This window comes from Chelonoidis abingdonii, chromosome 6 (assembly GCF_003597395.2).
Source record: "Chelonoidis abingdonii isolate Lonesome George chromosome 6, CheloAbing_2.0, whole genome shotgun sequence".
NCBI lineage: Eukaryota > Metazoa > Chordata > Testudines > Testudinidae > Chelonoidis > Chelonoidis abingdonii.
Window position 1 is genome coordinate 85,765,868 of NC_133774.1, and position 21,489 is coordinate 85,787,356.

General features: G+C 42.5%; 1 protein-coding gene across 2 annotated transcripts in view; it reads right to left on the reverse strand.

Annotated features, from left to right (window-relative positions):
* Positions 1 to 20,721, reverse strand: part of SYK (spleen associated tyrosine kinase) — an 80,807-nt gene extending 60,086 nt beyond the window's left edge. For both annotated transcript variants that reach the window (XM_075067194.1, XM_032786532.2), the window contains exon 1: positions 20,400 to 20,721. The gene's annotated coding sequence lies outside the window, so the exon portion shown is untranslated. The remainder of the gene's footprint in view (positions 1 to 20,399) is intronic.
* Positions 20,722 to 21,489: the final 768 nt, after the last annotated feature.

Consider the following 21,489-nt stretch of genomic DNA (forward strand, 5'->3'; position numbering starts at 1 on the left):
AGAATTGCACTGTGGGTAGCTATCCCGTAGCTATCCCATAGTTCCCGCAGTCTCCCCCGCCCATTGGAATTCTGGGTTGAGATCCCAATGCATGATGGGGCAAAAACAGTGTCACAGGTGGTTCTGGGTAAATGTCGTCACTCATTCCTTCCTCCGTGAAAAAGGCAGACAATCATTTCGCACCCTTTTTCCCTGGATTGCCCTGGCAGACGCCATAGCATGGCAACCATGGAGCCTGTTTTGCTTTTTGTCACTGTCATTGTATGTGTACTGGATGCTGCTGACAGAGGCGGTACTGCAGTGCTACACAGCAGCATTCATTTGCCTTTGCAAGGAGCAGAGACGGTTACATCCCTATTGCACCGTCTGCATGAGATGATGGTTATCATTGTAAATTGGCGATGACGGTTATCAGTCATTTGTACCATCTGCTGCTGTCATGGGTGCTCCTGGCTGGCCTCACTGAGTCGGCCGGGGGCGCATGGACAAAAATGGGAATGACTCCCCGGGTCATTCCCTTCTTTATGTTTTGTCTAAAAATAGAGTCAGTCCTGCCTAGAATATGGGGCAAGTCTACTAGAGAACCAGCCAGAGAGCACAGCCGCTCCGTGTCAGAGCCCCAGAGATCCTGCAGAAATGATGAGCTGCATGCCATTTCTAGGGGGTGCCCCTGCAACAACCCACCCGTTGCTTCCCTCCTCCCCACCCCCTCCTGGGCTACCATGCAGTGTCCCCCCATTTGTGTGATGAAGTAATAAAGAATGCAGGAATAAGAAACACTGACTTTTTAGTGAGATAAAATGAGGGGGAGGCAGCCTCCAGCTGCTATGATAGGCAGGACATCCAGGGGTGTGGGGGAGAGGAGCCAGCTTTTCTGCTAGATACCAGGCAGTGAAAGGATGAAAGGGGGTGATGGAGCTCAGCCTCCAGCTTGCTATGATGAGGACGGTTACCAAGCATTTGTACCGTCTGCCAGGAATGACCGGGAGTCATTCCCATTTTTACCCAGGCACCCCCGGCCGACCTCACCGAGGCCAGCCAGGAGCACTCACGGGATGATGATGACGGTTTTCCAGTCATTGTTGTACCATCTGCCATCAGGAAAGGAAGGGAGGGGATGCTGCTGGTCAGCGCCTGCAGCACCGCGTCTACCAGCAGCATGCAGTAGACATACGGTGACATTGAAAAATGGGCAAAAAATGATTTTTTTTCCCTTTTCTTTCATGGGGGGAGGGGGGTGACAAGATATACCCTGAACCACCCGGACAATGTTTTTGACCCTACAGGCATTGGGAGCTCAGCCAAGAATGCAAATGCTTTTGGAGACTGCAGGGACTGTGGGATAGCTGGAGTCCTCAGTCCCCTCCCTCCCTCCCTCCATGAGCGTCCATTTGATTCTTTGGGCTTTCCGTTACGCTTGTCACGCAGCACTGTGCCGAGTCCCTGCTGTGGCCTCTGTCTATCATAGCCTGGAGATATTTTCAAATGCTTTGTCATTTCATCTTCTGTAATGGAGCTCTGATAGACCAGATTTGTCTCCCCATACAGCGATCAGATTCAGTATCTCCTGTACGGTCCGTGCTGGAGCTCTTTTTGGATTTGGGACTGCATTGCCACCCGGGCTGATCAGAGCTCCACGCTGGGCAAACAGGAAATGAAATTCAAAAGTTCATGGGGCTTTTCCTGTCTACCTGGCCAGTGCATCTGGAAAGATTGCTTTTCAGAGTGGTCACAATGGTGCACTGTGGGATACCTCCCGGAGGCCAATACTGTTGATTTGCAGCCACACTAACCTTAATCCGACATGGCAATACCGATTTCAGAGCTACTCCTCTTGTCGGGGAGGAGTACAGAAACTGGTTTAAAGAGCCCTTTATATCGATATTAAGGGCCTCGTTGAGTGGACGGGTGCAGGGTTAAATCAGTTTAACACCGCTAAATTCGGTTTAAACGCAGAGTGTAGACCAGGCCTAGGATAGAGAAACTGCAGCAGCGTAGTCTGCCCCCGCACCTTCAGCCCAGAAGTGGGGGTACCTGGGATGAGTGGGACTTACCAAAATGTGCAAGGAAAGGAGAAGATCCAGGCTTATAGGCTATTTGTTGTTTTAAGTCTTTGCTCGCTTGTTATATTGTTTGAGTGAACAAACAATACACTGATATTGAAAAAGCTATTGTGAGTCACTTTAATCAGCTGCTGGTCATAGGCTCTGCAAGAAAATTTCTTGCAGCTGCCAAATACAGTTAGATCTGTCAGGTTAACACAGTTGGGAAATAGGGGACTGCAGCCCTAAGATCCAGTCTAAGAGATTGAATCACAGGATGAGAGGTGAAGGAAATGAAGCCTGTTACCACAGGTCTGAGCTTAAGAGACAGCAAAGGAGTCTAAGATACACCTTGCCCTGTAACTGTGACAATAATCTAACAAAGAAGATAGATGTATACACAAATATTACGATTGGTTCAATTTTCTTTTTTTTTAAAAATATGTAAATATATAAGCAAATTAGGTACCACCACATGCAGCTGGCAGAGTTGCCAGTAAGGCAGTCAGTGTTGCGTACCCCTGCCATATGGTAAACAGCATAACATGAGGGAAGTAGGTTTTTCCACACAGACTGAGATCATATACACATCCAAAAAGCAGAAATGCAAAACATAAATTATACTAGAGTTTAGTGGCACATTAATTACAGTCACAGATAAGAGTAATTTGGAAGAAGTTATAGGGGAGCTCTGTCTGTGCTCCCGCCCCATTATGTCCACCTATTGCCTCTTCGACTTAGGACCATCTTTTTGTGATATGTTTATATAGTATCCAGCACAACAGGTCTGGTACCTATAGATGCTACCAGAATACAAATAATATGAAAATCAGTAAGGAGAAGAAACAATAATGCTGAAAGAAACCTAGGGATAGCAAGCTAGTCTGCTCTTGCAACCATAATCTCAGAGTAAAGGAACTGAATTGTGAGGGAATATTAAAAACATGGTTAACTGGCAATAAAGTGGGGGTTTGCTTGATAAAGTCTGTAAATATTGCAATAGTGTGAAAAACAAGGGTGTAGAGGAATTTAGTGTAATGCACAAGGATACAGCTGGGAATAACAGGATGAAATTAAGAAAAAGGAAGATGTAGGCTGAATATCATTAAATAAAAAATAAAAAAATAAAAAACACAACTTTCTACTAACAAGATGTAGCATGCTGCAATGGTCTTCCAAGGAAGTAGTGGGAACCCTTATAATTAGGAACATTTAAAACTAGAATGGACAAAATGAATATATGCTGACAGGGACAAGCCTACTTAGCAAAAACATCATTCAATAGATCTTTTACACCTTTAACTTTCACAATTATCTGATTATATATTGAAGAGAAATTTGAACAGCATTAGTGTACAACTTTTTCCTGAAACATTTTATGGACAATGACTGCCTCCAATATTGCTCTTCCAAATGAATTAGATATTGATTTTGAGGAATTCCTTTGTACTCTAAATGATAAGTCAGTATACGTAGGATTTTGGCCCAGTTAATGTTCTTTCAAGCAAAATTAGCTAATCTGCAAACAGTACTCCAATTTTTGGTCTAACAACTAGATGTATATTTTCTCCTTATATAATATCCATTAATCCTAAAAGGAGTTAAGCGCGCTGCTAAAGGAGACTATATACTTGGTGGCAGTTTCAAGACTAGCCGATCCAGCTGGGCAAGTTTCACACCTGCTCTGCATCAGCCTCTATTCTGTAGCGAACTGGTGTGACAGATTAAAAACAAGAAGTGATAGCACTTTGCTATTTGTAAGTAAAAGGAGCCAGATCCTCATCTAGTGTAAATTAATAGCTCTGTTGAAATCAATAAAACTATGTCAGCGGACACCAGCTGAGGATCTGGACCAAGATGAAATATACAGTGTATTACACACCACTCTGGCCTCACATCAGAGCAACCTGGTTAATGCATTAAAGTCCATAAACTGCCCTTGATCCATAGACAGAAAAAGTGTAATAAGATTAGCATGCAAGGGAGCACCCGCAATATAACATTTATAACACACAAGGATAACAATGTCCAAATACTTCTAGCCATTAGATATCTATATCTGTGAGTTGTGTGTGGATTGAGGTTAATATCTAGTCCATAGAATTCTTTAATATGACCTTTGATGCTGCTGTAAATTTGTTGTAAATTGAGGTAGTTACAGAGGTGCTATAAATCCATACTTATTTTTTTCACTTTGAAAGCAAAAACTTACATTTTTACAGTATTTTTAACAAGTATGATGGATTTCAAATATCAGTAAGTCAATTCTCATTTCTCATCTTCATATTTTTGACACATGACATGATTGCTAGTAACTTTCCTGTGCCTAGGCATTTAGATTATATTGTTAATTTCGTTCAGGATTCCCATTGTTTTCATTGCCTACTGTAAAAGTGAGGTTTTATTCACAATAAGCCCAAGGAAACGAAAAAGGGGGAATTATCCAGAAGTTGAAGAACATAGTAGCTGTTTAATCATATGCAGTTTAGGAGAGTACTTGAAACTCAGCCATGCAAACTGAAATGACTAATTTTTCTATTTATTACACGAAATCCCTGGGATCCTTAATGATCACAAGTGGTCAAGAGTTTGATTTTATATCTCATCCAACAGATGGCACTTCCTCACAATGCCCCTTAACATCATGCTAGAACATAGTTCAGTACTGATTCAGGGGAAAGAGTGACCTCCATAGTATCCACAATACATTTAGTATACTGGGCTTTCCTTGGAGGGCTGACAGCATTATGTATGAAAGCCTATGGCAGTATGTTTGCAGACTTCACCCAACGCTTCTCCACTCACCTCACAGCCTGCAGTCACTGTCACACACACCCTCCCCCACCCGCCCAAAGTCTGGTTTCCCTGCTCTAACTGGCAGTAAAGCTATCTTTATTAGGTGGTAGATAGAGATCTTACTCTTGTCCCAACATAGCTCCCGACCACTTCCATCCTCTTTGATCGCTTTAAGTACTATGCTGTTGTTTCTGACTCCAGTATCACTTACCTTCTATTGCAAATGTCTAATTACTCTTTATTTGTCTCTGCCTTTGATTGTACTTCAAACTCTAAGATACTCCTTTCCTGGGTACCAAAAACTTTCCTTATTGCACAGCATGCTGTCCTTTGCACCTCTGATTGTTACATTCTGAAAGTCTATTGATAACCCTTACAGCAAGTTCCATTTTCACCATTTCCATTTCGCCTCACTTACTCTGCCTCCATCTTGTTTGTGAGGTACCCTTCCTGTGCATTTTCACATTTTAAAGTAGCTGAGTTTCATTACATTTGCCCTTAACTTTGAATTGCCTGGTTTTCTTGTGGTTGTTTCTAAGCTGTAAATGTTCCTATAAGCCTTTAAAAAAAATCAGTTAAGATACTGATGTGGATTCTTAAACATAACTCCAATTTAATTAAGTTTTGATCTGAGAACAGGACATACTATATGCTGACTCTTATACAGAAGGAGACCTTTGAACAGGGTGACCAGACAGCAAGTGTGAATAATCAAGACAGGGGTGAGGGGTTAAAGGAGCCTATATAAGAAAAAGCCTCAAATATCGGGACTGTCCTTATAAAAATAAATAAATAAATAAATCAGGACATCTGGTCACCCTATCTTAGAACCACTAGTTATATCTTGGACCCAAAGTTCCTCTTTACTGATAACAATGGAGCTTTGCCATGGACATCATTAAGAGCAGGCAGGAACGGGTTTAAGGTAACCTTGAAATTGGCTTAAAAATAATGATATGTTAAAGAAAATTGTTTCTTTTGTTTTTGCCTTCTGGTCTTTGAGCCTTTTGGGTTCACATTGTTAAGCTTTTCTCTGCAAACACGTGGGCTAGAAACTTCCTTTTTATTTTAAGTGAAAGTTGCGATTCTCATGCAATCAGATGACTCCAGGAGATCGGAATTTAAAAAGAAATAGCAACTATCAAAAGAGTTGTCAACACTGACCTTCTCACCAATAGGGTGAGTAGATACCTTGAAAAAAACAAGAATTTCCCGCCTTTTTAAGAGCTCTCCTGGCGTCCCAGTTTGGGTTATAAAAAAATGGAGCTGGTTTTGACATTTATAATGCTGCTTCAGTGCCACTCCTAGTGCTTCTGTGCTGAGGCTGGGGAGAGGAGAGAGAGGAGCAGAACCTCCCCCCCTCCTTTGATCCCAAAATTCTTCCACTTGAAACTTCACCTCCCCAACAAGACCATGACTGTTGGACTCTCCCCATCTCCCACAATCCTTTGACGGGTGGTTTGAAAATCATGTCATCCTAATCAGGTTCTTTAAATAAAATAAGTTATTGAAAAATTGCCTGCCTCATATAGTGAGTGTCCCCTTGATTATATCTTTTTTCAGTGGGGTGGGAGTAGGGACCTACATTTCCTTTTACATTTAGTTTAAAATATTACTTCTGCTTTTTTAAAAACAAATCACATATTTAGTGGTTATTATATCATCCTTTTGCCACCTGCCTAGAGAATACTTATGCTGCCATGAAGCAGCCAGTGCCTCTGGCAGAAAGATGCCCTCTATGAAATCAAACATTTCATCTATGACACAAATTGCATCATTTGGATAGAAGGATGATCTCTTATAAGCAAACTGATTTTCAATGCATGGTACCCACTCTCTGTCAGCTTCAAAAATTAGGACCTGATGGGGATTTGCTAATGCTGAATTCAAAGCATTTGAGTTATTTCTGGTGGACTGTCCTGTAGACTGGCTACTCCTCAATACTTGCCCATGAAAGAGATTTTCCTGTGTATTGACAACTAAACTAGTATACCAAATATGCCAGCACCACAGAGATGTGTAATGGGTTTGATACTAGACCCAGTGCACAGCTTGAGTAAATGGTGTGAAAAAGGAACAGGATTTGCCTCTACTTGCACTCACAGAACTCCTGTTGACTCCAACTGATGTTGTGTGTTCACAATTACAGAATAGTAATAATGTTTATTAACTCTTATTCTATTATCAAGCTAACAATACTGACAAAGCCTGTACTGGGGAGCACAGTTATATAATCAGTTCATGGCGCCAACAACCAACCTTAATGCTTAAAGAATTATTGAACTAATGTGCTTCCTGGGTTAATGCAGGAGAAGAAGTACTGGAATGCTGTGGGAGTGGAACACTCGATTTCCAGAAAGGCTAACCTTGCCCAGAGATTTTCAGCCTGATTCCCAAACAAAAGAAATAGCCATAATGCTGAGCACCTCCTCACAGTGATCTGCATCCTTAACTCCCACACATTGCAACTAGTGTTGTGGCTGCTTGGCCTCATTCAGGATTGACTCAGCATCTTGCAGGCACAGGCCCTAAATTTGGATATGTATGCACACCATCCCTTCAAACACTGGATTTGACTCATCCCCATTTATGACATTCTAGCATGGGCTCCAGGAGACTAGCTACCCCTCTGAACTCAAATGTATCGACTCTGGAAGCTGATGCTTCCTAGAAAGGGGGATCTCACCAGAAACAAAACAGGAGATGGGAGAAAATACAAGCCCTCCCTCAAAATGAGAGGTGCTCCAGCAAAAGCTGAACATCTGCTTACTTGAAAAAGAATTGTGCAAGGGTATCACAGCGGGTGACATGCATGCACCACCTTATTTAAATGTAGGCCAAGGGCAAAATTAGTGGTGAATCATTTAAAATTATTCAGTGCTACAAGGGTCATTTAGAAAAATTTGGTTGGAACAACAATTGCGTTCCTTATAATAATACACTGTCCTATCTGGCCCAGCAGAGGGTTTCACTCACTCACTCACTCATGCCCTTCACCCCAATCGGGGTATGGGCCGCCAACCACAGATCTCCAGAGTCCTCTATCCTGGGCCATTCGCTCTAGCTGGTTCAAGGTATAGCCCATTTTTTTGCTATCAGCTGAAGGTCACGTCACCAGTATTTTCTTTTGATGGCCTCTTTCCGCTTGCCTTTGGTGCACCGCAAAGCCTGTCTGGTGATGTTAGTTGGCTGCTTGCTTAAATTTATGTTCCTATCCAACCCCACCTTCTCTTCTGATTTTTCTTCCTCTGCTGGGAGTTTGACGGGTCCTCTTCCAAGAAGTGATGTTACCGAATGGGTGTCTGGCCAGCGGATCTGGAGAATTCTTTCTGAGGCAGCTATTAATGAAGGTCTGGATCTTTCCGATGTTGTGGTTTGTCCTTCCAGGTTTCAGCTCCATTTACAGTAGGACTGATTTTCACATTGGAGTTGAACAGTCGAATTTTTATTGCCAAAGACCAGCTCCTTCGGAGCTCCAGATGTTTTTGAGCTGTTAAGAAGCTGCTTCTTGCTTACCAATCCTTACTTTGATGTCTGCGTTCTGTGCCACCTGTGGTCGATGATTGCTACCTAGGTAGCTGAAGGACTGCACTTCTTCCAGGGGCTGTCTATTCAGTGTACTGGGTCCGTTGCTGATGGAGTTAATAACCTAAGGATCTTGGTCTAGTCCTTGTGAATGTTTGAGGCAACCTGTGATGACGTGGCTCCACTATGTTGGTTCTCTCTTGCATCTGCTGTTTACTGCTGTGAAAGGATCGTGCAAGGTTCATCAGCAAAGTCCAGGTCATCAAGCTGGGTCCACAATGCCACTGGATTACGTTCCTACGCTCGTAATGGGATGTCTTCATAATCCCAATCGATGAAGAGGAGAAAGAGGAAGTGGTGACAACAGAATCCTTGTTGACTCCAGTTCGCACCTGGAAGCTTTAGTTGGAGCTGCCCTCTATGGATCACTCTACGTGTATACCGTTTATATGAGTTCTTGATCAGGTTGACCCACTTTTGCTGGGATGCCGTAGTGCCGAAGGAGCTTCCAGAGGGTCTCTCAAATCCCACGCTATCGAACGCTTTCTCATAGTTCAAAGTGATGATACAACGAGGAGTTCCACTTCCAAAGAACTGCTTCGCTATGATGCGAGCGTTGCTATCTGCGTCCGTTGCATGATCTGTTCTGCCGGAAACCTGCCTGTTCATCTTCATAGCTGTGGATCGACGATTCTTCATTCTCTCTAAGAAGACTCGGTTGGAGGACCTTCCCTGGCACCGACAGAGTGTGATTCCCTATAATTGGGCACTTGCTAAGTCTCCTTTTTGGGGATTTTTGATGAGATACCCCTCTTTTCCAGTCTGCCGGGAATCATTCTTCTTCCCATTCTTCTCAAGAGGGTCGGTACAGCATTTCCCCTGAAGCATTTCCAGGTCTGCTTTCAGGGCCTCTGCTGGGATGTCATCAGGTCCAGCCGCTCTTCCTATTCTTTCATCATTGATGATGGTGGACTTTTCTGATCTCATCTCTGGTTGGGTTGTATTCGCAATTAATTAGGGAGTCCTCGTTGGACTGGGTTGATATTCTGGGGATTTTGGGGGCTGGTCTTGTTCAGGAGTTCCTCAAAGTGCTCGCCCATCTGTTGTTCTTCCTGTTTAGACTTTTCCCTGCTTGTCTTTAATGGACCTTCTGGCTTGCTAAACTTTCCAGACAGTCGCCTGGTTAGGTATCATTACAGCTGTTTTCATGTACCTCTTCTGTTATGCTTGCCTGGCTCGCTTCTGCTGCCAGTTCATCCACATACTCTCCTTTGTCCTTCCTAATATTTCCTCTTCACGCTTTGCTGGGCTTCAGACATACTCTTTTTGAGCTTTGGACTTTGCTGCGGTAGTCCGCATGTTGTTGACTGCTGCCTTCTTCTTCTGGTCGTGTCTCTTATCTTGGTCAAGGTTCTGCTGTGATCAACTTTTCTGCTGCGTGTTTTCTTAATTCAAGCACTCCTGGCATACTACCTAAGTGTCTCTCTCACTTTCTGCCACTCTGTTTGTACACTGTCGTCCTCTTCCTCAGACGATCCTGTAATACTGAAACTTTATTCTTCAGCGTCAGTCCAAAAATCTCTTGGTCTTATGGTCCTTCAGAAGAGGCTGAGTTTGTACTTCATTCTTCTGTCTGACCGTCCTATCCATTTTCTTCAGCTTCAGCTTCAATCTGGCCACTAACTAAGTGATGGTTCGAACGCCGCAGCCTGCTCCTCTCTAACTCTAATGTGCTAAGGATCTTCGAACTTCTTGCTATGAGACAGGTCAATTTGATTTTCTCTGTTGTTTGGCCTGGCCCCCCTGGTGATACCGGCACTCTGTGGGATCTGCTTTGTGAGAGAAGTGCTACCCCTGATGACCAGGTTTGTTAAGTGACACAATCCACAAACTCTCTTCCCTTCACTCATCTTTCCCAGAGCTTTGCGTCCCATGACTTGTTTGCATCCTGTGGTTGTCAGGTCCAATTTGCGATTAGAGTCTCCCATAAGGATGAATGATGTCTTTGTCTTGGAGAATCTCTATAATTTTCTGGAGTTTGTTGTAAAAATAATCTTGGTCCTCTCTTCGCTGTCATTAGTTGGAGCGTAGACACTGACAACATTCATCATAGTCCCTTCATTTTAGTTCTGAAGGATTTTGCTGTGATGATCCTGGGACCATGTGCCTTCCAACCAATCAGTGCTCTCTGTGCCTGCTTGGACAACATGAAGCCTACTCCTCGTGTGTGGGGTGCGTCGCTCTCTTCATGTCCTGAATACAGCAACAGCTCTCCTGTCAACAATCGTCTCTGTCCAGCTTGCGTCCCTCTTGTCTCGCTAATGCCTAATAGGGTCAGGTTGTTGCTCCACATCTCTGCTGCAACCTGCGCCGTCTTTCCTGACTCGTACATGGTCCTCACGTTCCATGTGCCTACGGTAATCCTCCTGGTTGCAAGAAGGGTTTCACAGCATCATTTAAACTAGTAGTTTCACGCTGAGATGTTCAAAGTTGCCTAAAGAATTTTGACTCCCATTCCTCTACTCAGCTTTGAACATCTCAGACTTAAATTCAGTTCTAAAAACCCTAAACATAAATAATAGTGTTTGCCTTAAATAAAGAGCTATTATCAACCACCACAACTATGTATTCTTAAAATAAGAAGGCTTAAAATCACACACTATTTCATTCATTGCACTGACACTTGCTGTTAAACTATTTTCTAAAGTGTATTTTTCTTCTTTGGGTAGTCTCTCAGACCACATCAAGCAAGATTAACACTAAACTAGACAGGCATCTAAATGGGCACTCCTCTCATTTTGGGCCCATTTTACTGTTCTTACACTGAGAATTACCTTGCTCTGTGAATAGTCATATTTGACTAAGATGCAACTCAATGCAAATACAAGTGGCAGAATCAGACCCTTTCTTCATTCAGACAGATGTCACTGGACACAAGATCTACACTGATAAACACAATTTGCAGTATTTTATTTAAAAGTAAGTGCAAAACTAAGATAGGACTTTCACAAACAAATTAATTTGCCTTCTCATATCCTAGGACAGAAAGGATTACAGTACACTGAAAAGCTTCTCTATCAATGTTCCTGGTAAACTTTGCTGAAGTATACTGAGTTAGTCTAATTTTTATGAGATTAATGTATCAACAGGAAACAGGTGAGATTAACCCTCAGTGGTGTAGAAAGGATGTGATTTACATTTCCCCTATGTACATGCAGACAGTCATGCTGGCAGACAAGTTTAGACCCAAAGGAAAAGGTTCCACCAAGAAAGAGCCAAAGAAAAAACAATAATAAAAATGTTGCTAATAGAGGATGTTATACTGGCTGACAGATTGTGAACATTAAGGATTGGTTCCTTAAGCGAAGCCCACATAATGGCTTCTGTAAGAGAAGCTATCAACCTACCTCCCTAAAAGAGGCATTTACACTTTCCTCCAACAGTGGAGCCAGTTCTTCCTGGCTGGCCTTCAACCAACCAGGACACAGATCTGAAGGACATGTTGTGGAATAAAAGGCTTCTAACCACTCTTAATACTTCAGTGTGCCAATAGTCTAAACTATTCTAGAGAAGATCTAGCTTTGTGTCCTCCAGACACTATTCTGTGTCCACAGAACAAAAAGCTCAGCTAAAACTGCTGAAATTTATTCACTTTACTTTATGAGGCAAATCAAAAATAGTCTCACAATGGGAGGAAAATTTTTCTTGATAAAGGCCCCTCTCACATTTTCGGCAGAAAGAGGATGCACCTGGCCCCAAAGTGTTCTGGGCCAATGGGCAATTTGTCTCTAGTTTTTGTATTGCTGTTGCTAAAAGCTGCCGCCAGTTTGGGAAAATATTTGGTAGCCAAAAGTGTTCTCTTGTGCTGTCTTCTCAGCAATATTAGCTATTGTATTGCAAAGTGATCTGAATGTAAGTGACTGTACAGTGCCCACTACATCAGGTATGGAAGAATGACTAATACTGGTACCACTGAGGTTCATTATATCCTAGCTGTTGGATCTGGATCAGAGTATTATGAGTACCTGACACCCATTAGATCTACATATCCCTATAGATTCTAAAATATTAGCTAATATCTATGATATCAGCTGCTCTTGTTTTCCAAGCTGCTCTTGTTCCCTCATCCTCTAATCCATGCCACTCAGAACATCTTCACCACTGATTGGCTAGTCTCTTGCTTTTTCTTTTTCCTGGGCTTATAATGATTCTTTTGTTTGCCTGCCCCTGAGATCAATGAGAGTTGCTTGAACATCGGGTCTGGTTACTTGCTGACTTCACTGTCAGTGCAGCTTGACACTTGCCAGAAAAAAGCCAATATAGGAATTTGCTTCTAGAGTACTGATGTTATGGCCGTTTGCTTTTTGTTGGGCATGGGATGCCTCTACTAAACAGTATTCATGCCTACTGTTGCTGCTACACACAAAAATATCCAGTGGATACTATAGTGAAAACTGTGCCCTCCTCTTTTGGCACATTTTTCTGTATCACTTCTGTGGGGGGTTTTATGTCCATCAGACCCTTACTATTCTTTTTGTCCACTCATCAAGTCCAGTTTACCCAGGCATTGCATGACGCACAAAGCCCCCATCAGAACTGAGAATAAAAGATTTATCTGCCACTCCAAAAGTTCCCTCTTTACCAATCACTTTATCCATACATGGCTTCCTGGCACCCTGACAATTTCAGACCAGGACTCTACTTTAAACAAAAATTGGTCATAGTTTGGATAAAAATGACATATTTCCTGTCAATGTATTAAACATTCCCTTGATCTAAAAGAAAGCTAACCCAGTTATCTGATTTACAAAAATAATTGCCACATGCTACTATCTGTTTTACAGACCTCCTAGCAAAAGGCATCCTATTGAATTCACATATCTGCTTTGATGTGCAGTAAAATTTTCCCTTTTAACTCAAGCACATACTGCATTAATTGCCCATTATCTTCTTTGAAATGTATCATATGTAACAAGGCTTAGATGTTGGAGGAGATTTTCTATTCAAAAGTTCTTCCCACCATATCAAAATAATCCTTTTAACTGAGTGAAATAAACGGTCTCAGTTCACACATCAATGATCAAGGGCCACATTTTCAAAAGTGGGAGTACTGAAATGCACAAGAGCTCGAAGATCATGTACCTACACTGGTGAGTGCAAATCAAACTACTGCACATTTTCCTCATCTTTACAGATAAAACTCCCACAATGGATTTTTAATTTAAATGTTGCTATATCAGAATATAGTACAACTTTGAAAAACCATCTGTACTTTGTGCCAAATTCTACTCTCAATTAACTAATTAAATTAAAAGTAACTCTAAAGAGTCAGTTTCCCAGGGCTGCCGAGGGGGTAGGGGGGAAGTGGGGCAATTTGCCCTAGACCTTACAGGGGCCGCCACATGAATGCTCCGGCCCCAGCCCGCCTCTGCCTTCCCCCATCCCCCGGCGCCTCAGTGCGCCGCGTTCAGGAAAAGCCTTGGACAGAGCTAAAGCAGCATGGCTCAGGCGGGGCCTGAGCTCCTCCCTGCTTGGAGCTGTGTGGTAAGGGGGCGGGACTGCTCCTGGATGCAGTGAGCTGAGGATCCAGGAGCAGGGGGAGGCAGGGGTAAGCAGCATGGCAGGGGGCCAGGGCCAGAGGGGTTGGATAAGGGGCAGGGAGTCCCGGGGATAGTCAGGGCACAGGGAGTGGGCAGAGGTTCTGGGAGGGCGGTCAGGGGATGGAGGGTGGGATCGTCGGCATTCTGGGGGGTTGTCAGGACTCGGCGGGGGGTGGGGGTGGATAAGGGTTGGGGCAGTCAGGGACAGGGGAGGGGTGGGGTCCTGAGGTGGTGGTAGGGAATCTAGGGGTGGGGTGAGGGGACAAGGAGCACGATGGGTGGGATTTCTGAGGGGACAGTAAGTGGATGGGGGTCAGATAGGGGCAGGGCCAGGCCCTGTTTGGGGAGGCACAACCTTCCCTACGCTAAAGTTCATTCAGCAGTTTGAGGCTTGCAGACAGCTATTAACACAAAGAGCCAAGCTGTATCTTTTCCATGGGAGGGATCAAATGAGAATAGCAATATCCTACCCACCTACCTCCTTCCAGCTCTACCAAGGAAACCCGCCCCCCACCCCCTGATCCCAAGGTTCCAGAGGGGTTAATTCAGTGTTTCCAAACTTTTGTACTGGTGACCCCTTTCACATAACACAACCTCTGAGTGTTACCTCCTTATAAATTAAAATACTTTTTAATATATTTAACACTATTATAAATGCTGGAGGCAAAGCAGGGTTGAGGTGGAGGCTGACATCTTGTGACCCCCAGAGGGTCCTGACCCCCAGTTGAGAAGCCCTGGTTAATTTAATTTAGCATTCTGGTGTCCATTCACATGCATGTGCTATTTTGAGTATTTCAGTTTTCACAACATAACTCATCCTAGATTCTGGAACAAGCTCAAAGCTCAGTTAGTGGAGTATGTACATAAGCTATACTAAAGACAAACCCACAGTAACCGTTCCAGTTTGTGAGGGACCCCAATGGAGCCAGTCTCTAGGAAACAGATACGTTCATGGAGTTAAGTCCATTAATGGCTATTAGCCAGGAGGGGAAGAATGGTGTCCCTAGCCTCTGTTTTTCTCAGAGGGTGGAGATAAATGCAGGAGAGAGATCATTTTGATCATTACTTGTTAGGTTCACTCCCTCTGGGGCACTTTGGCAGGGCACTGTCGGTAGACGGATACTGGGCTGGATGGACTTGTCTGACCCAGTAATGGCCGTCTATGTTCTAAGCTAAATGAAGCATTTGAGCTTAAAAAGTATGGAGACAGATATGAGTCAAGGAAGTCAGCAGAGTATCAAGAAACCGGAAAAATCTCTGACTGGATGGGCTCAGGCGTTTGGTCACAAGCTGAGGTGGTTCAAAAGTTTTGAAATTTTTTAAGCAGATTTTTTTATAATCTCCTTAAACAAACACAGCAAGCAGCAAATATTTGGCCACACACTTCTGAAACCACAAACCATGTCTATGTTTTGGCAGACTAATTTCAGTTTTTCAATTTAAAAAAACAAACAAATTTTAAAGGAAAGCAGATATTGTCCATGGTTTTTTTCTGCTTTTTAAAACCCCTAGTTTTCAATCCAAAGAAAGTTTTGACGGAAAATATTTGTCCAACCCTTTTAAGGAGCTTTAGTGCCTTTTAGCACTAGCTGATGCTGAGAACCAGTGATACCTTGTAAAGGTGACTTGAAAAGAAGTTCTCTCAAAACTGGGTTTGTGCTGAGATGCGGAAGGTTTTGTGTATTTTTCCCAGGGTTGCGGAGGGGGGAGGGAGTGGGGCAATTTGCCTTGCGTGCCACAGGCGCCTCCTCAAGAATATAGTATTGCAACTTTTTTTTTTATGGAAGGGGCTCCTGAAATTGCTTTGCCCCAGGCCCCCAGAATCCTCTGGCCAGCCCTGCAGTTTTCCTCTGTGACATCATTTTACATTGACAGTAATTCCATCAAAGTCAATGGAGTCCCTCTTGATTTAAATTTGTGTAAATGAGAGCAGAATCTGATTTCTTTACTCAGCAGTGTAATTTTAAATTAACTACCTTAAAGTCTAAATCTGCTTTCAGTTACATAATTTTAAGTGGAGAGGAACTCCACTGACTTCCAAACGACTGTGTAGATGAGGTCAGAATATGGATCTTGATCGTAGTCTTATCTCACTTACCCCAGCAATTTAAAACAACACGTAACCAAGGGGATTAAAAAAAGAATGTGTATGTGTGGGGGAAATAAAGCACTGCTAATTGTGATGAATCTGTACTGTGAGGCAAAGGTTTTAATGCAGTTTTTAAAAAGGTTTAGGAAATGCTTCTGTGCTTTATAATCCTTAAGTATTTGTACAATTCTATAATACTTATTTCCCTGGTACACTTTTTATTCTTACACTTCCTGCCATTATTGCACCTGCTTCCCCAACCTATCTCCACCCACACTGGGGGTTCGTGACAGGGTAAAGCTGCATTAACAATCTAAGAGCTGCTTCACTACAACAGGCTGAATTTTCATATTGCAATGGTACAAATCTCACCGCTTTGCAAAAGGATACAAACATACAGCGGCAAGAGTGCAAGCCAAATGAAATCACGTGCAGTTATACAAAAATGCAAACCATAAAGTTAAAACGCTTTTTCTTGTCTATGCTTTTTTGCAGCGCTCATCTAGTCAATTTGACTATATGGACAGGAAGTTATAGTCTATTTTTAACTTTGGAATGTGAACAATAATCAAAAGAGAGGCTAAAAACTTTATAATGTAACTTCATTCCACTGCAGTAGGTGATATTTTGTATCAAATGTATGTATATTTCTCCATAATATTATAGTGAGATCTGGATTGATCTCTCTGCCCTAGAGAAGCACAACTTGCACTCCCTGCAACAATGCCTCATATACTCCTAGTGGATTCACCCCCAAGGAGGCGAACTTTAGTTTCCACTAAGATTAAAACATCACGATAATGAATTGTTGCAATTGCTCACTTAAAATTACAAAAAGTCTGGGAATGCAAAAAATGAGGGATCCAAGTGTAACATTAATTCAGCTATAAAGTACACACAGTATTTTGTCTTTGCTTTTTTCCCCTCATTAAATGCTTATCTTCTTTGTGTTGTAAGGTATAAATAATAAAAACCATATATAATATGAGCAAGTTAATGTTGTTGGAAGCTTAACTTCCGCACTTTATTTCTGTAATTTTAACTATACCTTTGCAACAAAATATCTATTTGCATTTCCAAAATTATAATACTAACAAAACCAGTAATAATTGCTCAGCGTATTCCTCAAGTGTTCCACTATGTAGATAGTGTGCAGGGTCTGATCCTGCAAAGCTTAATCACATGATTTGTCTTTACTTATGGGAGTAATCAGTGGGACTAATCATATTCCAAAAGAGAAGAGAGGATTTTCAATAACTGAAAGGTGAGACTTTTTAAAAGATGTTCTTGCTATGTCAAATGAAAATAGGAGTTGTAATGTGAAATATCTTTTCTTATAACAATATTTTTCAGTTTACAGTTGAAAGACCTGACTCTGCAAACCCTTGTCCATGTGAGAGAAGTCTTTACTCACACAACTAGATCCATTGACTTACATGAGATCAACAACTCACACTGATAAGATATTACAGGATCAGGCCAAAACTGAATAAATGATCATTTGAGCTAGACCTGATGAGATAAGTTTCTAGGGCCTGATCCTGAGAGCTTTTAAGCACTTTGGCCCCAATTCACAAGGTACTTGAATAGCCTCATTGAAACCCCTGGCTAATTAATTATGCAGGGCTCAGTTCTTTGCTCAGTTACACCAGTGTGTAAATATGGAATATTCCATTGCTATTAGTGAAGTTACTTCAGTCAAATGAGGGAAATTGATCTACAGTATACCATTAACAGTCACATATTTTCTAAGGGCCAAATTTTGCTCTCTCAGGTACGATAGTAGCTAGATTCATTTTCTTTACTTCACTGGGGTTACTCTGAATTTAAATGAGTGCAAATGGAGGAAGTATTTGGCTTAGTCACTCTGTGTTCCTCTGCCTCTAGGGCCTGATCCAAAGCCCAGTGACATCAGTGGGAGTCTAATAACTTTATCAGGTTTTGAATCAGTCTGTAGATTAACTAATTAGGCACACTTACAAAAATCAAAATTAACAAATAACATTCTCAAACAGCCTCAGACTCATACAACATGAATATCATTGCCAAGTTTCATCTCAATGCAGTATATCATATCAGCATTTAGAAGGGAAAAGAAAAATTTTATTTGCCTTTAAAAAAAAAAAAAATCTAAAACTTGCATCCTCTGACTTCAACAGCAGTTTTACCATTGACTATAGTGGGAGCCAGAGTAGGCACTTACATAGCAAATGCAAAGAGAAAAAGGAATCAAATGTATCAGTGCCATTATAGTGTAGTCACTAAAATTAAAAACGTTATAACATTAGTACCACTCAACATTTTTTTTGGCTCTTAGTACTTTTAAAAAGACACTTATTAACTGCTTCCAAAAATAACTCCCCCCCGCCCAACTTTAGATCAAATTCTGCTCTCAGTTACATTAGTACAACCGTGATGACTTGAAAATAGAAATGTAACTGAGTAAAATTTACATCTTTGATTTTGCTGGGCTTTGTATTTTATAAAGCTTTCAGGTTTTGTTTTTACTAAAAATATTAATTATGGATTTTAATGATTTCTTCAACTGAACATGAAAATAAGAGCAAATATTAATTAGTTTAGTCATTCTGATCTTCCTAAAATGGTTTAAAGACATTTATTCCAAGTTGTTTTATCTATTCAAGATGAGGCCTTCCTCCTAACCTTCCTCTCCACAAAAAAACTGTCAGAAAATAAAAACACTCTGTCTCAAGACTGATAAATGCAGAAATAAGGAAGCTTAAGCTTAACGAATGGTTGAAAAAGGAAAGCGTCATAGTTCCTGTAAAAGTACCCACTCCAAGTGCTTCAGGCTGTAACAGTTTATGACCCTAATCTTCTTCTCGGATCTGTAAAGGGTCAATGCATGTGGATCAGACTTCACATTTGGGTCCAAAGGCCCAGGACATTAAAATACTTTGTACGTGGATGGCTTGCAAGACAAAGCCCAAAATAAAGGATATTAACAAAAATTATGAGTGAAAATGTAAATGGCTTGTTGAATTATGGGGAAAAAAAATTGTCGTAAGAGGGAGATGCTTTCCAAAATTACCTTATAATTAAACCAAATTAGCAAATGTGATTTTGGGCTTGATCCTGGTCCACTGAAGTCAGTAGTATTTGTGCCTAAGAAAGAAATGCTGGATTGGCCCCAAAATTGGCCTGACATACCACTTGCTATACTCCTCCAGTTTTATGTTACTGTGACTCTATTAAAGTCAACGGAGTTTCACTTGTGTAAAACTGAAATAAAAAGTGGTGACTGCATCCAACTCATTTCAGTGTGTCTAATAATATTCTTCAGTTTTTTTTCTTGGAAAAAATCATCACAGACATTTGACAAAAAAAAATTGTTAGGTTTTAAAACCCTGAATTAATACATTGTATTTAGCATCCCTGTAACTTCATCCCATGCAAACCATGAGCATTGTTTCTTATGTTTAATGAACAAATCAGTATTACATTCATGTATCTAACTATGCTCATTTACTTAAATACTGGTTTGTGTTGATTTTAAAGACAGTTGTAATTTACAGACTTTTTTTGTTTGCTTTCAAACTGGTACATTTCATTTGTTTTCATAGTAAGCAGTTTAGTGACATATGCCTCCTTATATTGCTTTTTGGTGTTAATTTGTTTCCTTATGAATTTATTAAGTATTTTTTGAAGTGTCAGTAATAATTTTATTTGACTGCCTAATTTGTATTTTTGATTTGCCTGGTATGGTGTGTATTTTTCCCTGTATCATTTACTCCACTGTTTTCCAAATTATACATAAAAAATAAGCATGAGCTGTAACAAAGAAACCTAGTTGGGCAAACTTGGCTTTTAGGTGTGAAGGAAATTTAAATGTTATTTTAGGGATGAGCCCAAACAAAACTGCAGATTTGAAAATTCAGACCTTGGCGCGCGAGGGGCTGGGGGGGCATGACTGTGAATTTTGCAACTTGGGGCCCCTCTCTACTAAATGATGTTACTTGATGCAACTCAACGTGCTTGGAACGGGGCAAAATAACCTCCCAAGCTGTATCGAAAGGGTGTAAGGAGATGCGACGGGCAGTTAGCTAAAAAGCACCTTGAAAGCGAAGGCGGAAGAAACCGATCCATGCGCCGGGTTTGCTCACCCCGTACGTGTCCCTTTGCTAAGGGGTTACTGGCAATTGCAGCCCAGCCTAGCCGCGAAGCTTCCCCGCTCTCAGATCAGCTAGTGACGGTCTAGCTGCAGGGCCACAAAAGGGACAACCCGTGTCTTTGCTGTCGGAGCCAACCGGACTCCCGAGCGTGCCCGTCAGCGCGTCCCGCCCAGGGCTTCCTCACCTGCCGCAGCGAGCAGGCAGCGGCGCTTACCTAGGCACTGCGAACGGGGAGCGCCGCGGGCTGTCAATCCGCAGGGATCCTGGCCTGGGGGAGGGAAACCTACCTGGTGCGGCGCCCTTCCCCGGCTGAGCGAGGCGGCTGGTGGCCGCGGGCAAGCTGCGGCTGAGCCCCCAACGGCGAGGCTGCCGGAGCGTCCACACCTCAGCAGGGCGGGTCCCCCGGGGGGACACCCCCAGCCCAGGAGCAGCGCGGAGGCGGCAGCCGCTGTGCCCTGTTGTGGGGGTCCCGGCTCGGTTCCAGCGCGCTGCCTCCCGAACCTGCGTTCAGCGAAACCTTCGCTTCCTCATTTTCTGCGGCAGCCTCGGCTACTTCCTCCTAGCCTGGTTTCAGCTCACACACTTCCTCATTGGGCAGGACCGCAGCTGCTCCCCCCTTCATTTGCTTAACAGCCTTGACAAGTTCAGGGAGGCTACTGCCTTCCCCAGCCAGGATGCACCAGCTCCGCGTTGGGTGGCTTTGCAGCAGCTGTCTTCTTCTCCCTTTCCTGTCTGCAGCCTCTAATCCGTCCCTGTGAAACGCTTCTCACAATTCCATACCTCCCTCTCTTGCCTTTCCCCCAGGCCACTTTCATTAGGGATCTGCAAAATAATGCTTCCCACTTTCCTTTCTGGTCCAGGCTGGGTTTCATAGAATAAAAAATAATAATAAAAAAAAAGTGACAGGAAGTGACTTGGAGAGGTTATAAAGTCCAGCCCCCTTGGCTGAGGCAAGGCCAAATAAACCTAGACCATCCCTGACAGCTGTCTAACTTGTTCTTAAAAACCTGCAGTGAGAGGGATTCCACCATATCCCGAGATAACCTTTTCCTGTGCTTACCTAGCCTTATCCTTAGAAAGTGTTTCCTAATATCCAATCTAACTCTCTTTTACTGGACATCCAACCCATTCCCTCATCTTACCTTCAGTGGACATGGAGAGCAGTTGATAACCAGCCTCTTCATAACTGCCCTTAATGTATCTGAAGATTCTCAGCAGGTGTCCATCCCCAGCCTCTTCTACTCTAGAAGAAACATGCCCTATTCCTTCAGTCTTTCCCGTTTTCCAAACCTCTTATTTTTGTT